The sequence below is a fragment of the Tupaia chinensis genome, unplaced genomic scaffold, assembly GCF_000334495.1.
Source record: "Tupaia chinensis unplaced genomic scaffold, TupChi_1.0 Scaffold141530_1, whole genome shotgun sequence".
Lineage (NCBI taxonomy): Eukaryota > Metazoa > Chordata > Mammalia > Scandentia > Tupaiidae > Tupaia > Tupaia belangeri.
This window is the reverse complement of record NW_006201391.1, coordinates 1,739,107-1,742,474: the sequence shown is the minus strand read 5'-3', so window position 1 is coordinate 1,742,474 and position 3,368 is coordinate 1,739,107. Positions and strand designations below refer to the sequence as shown.

The window sequence follows — 3,368 nt, the reverse complement described above, 5'->3', positions numbered from 1 at the left end:
GATCTACTGGAATAGCTAACGTAAAAATACTGACAGCACCAAATGCTGACAATACTATCATGTATTGCTAGTGGGAATATAAATGGTTCAGCCATTCTGGAAAATAATTTGGCAGTTTCTTAACGAACTAAATGTTACATATACAAGGAGTCTTTTAAAACTTTATGGAAAAATGGAATTAAAATAATTTCTCCTGGTGCAAGAAAATTGAAATGCATGCATAGTTTTCCATAGTGTGCCTTTTCCCACAAACCCCTCATTCTTACCCAGTAATTGCATCTGTGGGTGTCTATCATAGACAGATAAAGCCTTGAACTTACACAAAAACCCATACATGAAAGTTCACAGCAGCCTACGTGTAATAGCAAAACACTAGAAACAGCCCAGACATCTGTTAGTGGGTGAAACTGTGGTATATCCATTCCATGAACTCTGCTTAGCAAAACGAACAATTGATGCAGACCACATACTGGATGAATCTCAAGGGCATCGTGTTGAGAAAAGCCAATCTCAAAAGGTTACTGGGTAAAGTGTACAGAGGACCTCTCTGTACTATTTCTGTAACTTCCTAATCATTTCAAATACAACGAAAACTGGAAAAAAGTTCACTGCAGCTCTTCAAGAGACAAGGAAGAAAGCAGAAGTCTTACAGAGCATTGTAAGCCTTCTGTGCCAGAACCTGAGCCAGGCCGGCTAGGAGAATCCTCTTATTTGATCCTCTTCATGGGGCTGTGAAGGGTAATATCCCTTTTTAAATTTTCGTTTTTTTAGATTTTTTCCCAGAGAGTGTGTGTGTTCACCAGAGAGAGACAGAAAGAAAGGAAAGTGAGAAATCACCCCCTAGGGAAGAGGGCTACGCTGTAATCCCTTCTCCTCCATTCTCCTCTCAGGATTTTGGGAATTCACACACACGCCTGGTATGTTTTCTTTCTCTTTCTTTTCCTTTTCTTTCTTTCTTTTTCTTCTTTCTCTCTTCCTTTCTTTTTCTTCTTTCTTTCTTTCCTTTCTTCTTTCTTTTTCTTCTTTCTTTCTTCCTTTCTTTCTTTTTCTTCTTTCTTTCTCTTTCTTTCTTTCTTTCTCTTTCTTTCTTTCTCTTTCTTTCTTTCTTTCTTTCTTTCTTTTTCTTTCTTTCTTTCTTTTTCTTTCTTTCTTTCTTTCTTTCTCTTTCTCTTTCTTTCTTCTTTCTTAAGCATCCCAATAATTTAATGGCAGAGCTAGAGGAGAGCCCTCCCAGCTACTCCGGGACTTGCTGACAGAGCATCTCCTGGATGCAGACATCGGAATACTGACAGCTCTCGTCACAGCTCTGGCTGTATGCGCGGTCACAACACCCCGCGTGCATGGGCCGAGCAAGCAGGACGCCTGAGAGGTGCCTGGACAGCACACAGTGCAATGCAAGGCTGCCCTCCCCTGCAGAACCCCATAAACACATGTTTGTCTGCGACAGTCCCGTTTTCCGATTCCCCGCTTTGCAAAGTCAGCGATGCCGTAGGGTGTCTTGTGGAATCTGTCCTCCAGGAGCGGCTCAGGGGTGTCCCTCCAGCCAGCAGAGGGAAGGACTGTCTGGAGGCCTCCCATCCATTTCGGGGACACTCACACATACACTAAAGGGTGACTGCCAGCCTGTGTACTTTCACAATGTGATTTTTGTATTTCGAAAGCTTGAATTGTGCCGAGTGTGAGAGACAGAGGGGGAATGTCCGATCGGCAGCGCGCCGCGCTCCCCCCCAGCCATGAGGCCCCTCCAGGCCCGCTGCTGTCGGCGTGAGCGCTGTTCCATGAAGGTGCTGGGCGCTAGGGTCAGCGCTGGCCGGCGCGCATCCCGGACTCGGGCTGTGGTAGCTCGTCGCTGGCAGTCTTACTCCAGATGGAAATGATTCCTCCGGAGAGCGGGGAGACCACAGCCCCCAGATCTCCTCCCCAACATGGCCAGGACGGGATCCTCCCAGCCACGGGAGGCCAAGCCCTTCCGCAGCCAAGCCATCCACTTGCCACCATCTTTATTGGCATCGCCCTCCCACATGGCTTTAATTCCTTCTTTGAAGTCACTGTGGCCTGTCAGGTCCCCGGGACGAACCATGCGGCCATGAAACCTCCAGAACTGCCCCACAGAGGCAGAGGTGCCCACCTGTTTGATAGTCTGTTGGCAGCTCTGTGAACTCGTGGGGCGCCGGGGCCCTCCTGGACTACAGGAAGTGTGGGTGTGCTGCAGGGGACACTCTGCTGGTCCAGGAGCGGCCTTCCTCTTGCTGCTGCCCTGACTCTCGTCCCGGCCCGCTTTTGCCTTCTCACCATCTTTCTGAGTGACCGTGGTCCCCACTGTCATCGTCTTTCAAGGCGTCGAACTTGTTCATCCTCTCACCGCCCCTGTCGCCACTCGCCTGGTATGTTTTCAAGTCGCTGGGTCTGGGACTCGAACTGTGCATTGGCCATGTGGAATCCAACGACTTCACCACCACACTGCCTGCTGGCCCTGTTATCCCCATTTTATGGACAAGGGGACCAAGGCCTGACCTGGTAGACTTGCTTTCAAACCAAGTCTGTCTGACCCGAAGGCCTCTTCTCTTTGAGATAGTTGAAGTGTTTAGGAGCTTTCGAGGTTGTGTCTTGGAGAGGAATAAGTGGTTACACCCAAGGAAGTTTTGCTTTACCTGCTGTGATGGCTTGAGTGTGTCCTCCCCATTTCATTATTAAAATTTGGTTGTGCTGGGACAACCAAAATGAAAGGGTATTGAGGGGCCAGCAGGTGGTGTGGAGGTTAAAGATGTTGGACTCCCACGTGGCCAACCACAGTTCAAGTCCCGGACCTGGCAGCTTGCTTTCTCAGTTTCTCTCTCTCTCTTTCTCTCTCTCTCACTCTGTCCCTCTCTGGTCAAATTAAAACAAATAAATAAAGACAAGTAAAATAATTCTTAGAAAGGGTATTGAAAGGTGGGGCCTTTGGGAGGTGGTTGGGTCATCAGGGTGGGGTCTGCACAAGCCCCTGGTCCTAAGATCAGACAGCCCAGCCACGGTGGTGCGGAGGACCCCCGGGTCAGACTGAAGGCACGCTGGGTTTGCACACGGACCCAGGATCCTGAGGAGCTGAGGACTGGGGAAACAGACCGTGGCATGATGCAGCCCTCTGGAGGGTGCTCCTCTCGCCCCCTGCCCCGTGCACACACTGTTATAAGGAACAAATAAGAGCAGATGCACGGACACGCGTCCACACCACTCTACTGTTTCACCACGTGGCGCCCCGCACCTCCGCAGGACTGCGAACAGCCCTCCCCCGTGAGAAGAGCCTCGCCAGATCCAGTCCTCTGACCCTGGACCTCCGAAACCTGAGCCAAAGAAACCTCTGCCCTAGAAATCAGACGGTGTGGTGT

The 3,368-nt window shown here is 49.9% G+C and overlaps 1 pseudogene; it reads right to left on the bottom strand.

Annotated features, from left to right (window-relative positions):
* Positions 1-1,633: 1,633 nt before the first annotated feature.
* On the bottom strand, positions 1,634-2,368 carry LOC102478980 (eukaryotic translation initiation factor 4E type 2-like; annotated as a pseudogene).
* Positions 2,369-3,368: the final 1,000 nt, after the last annotated feature.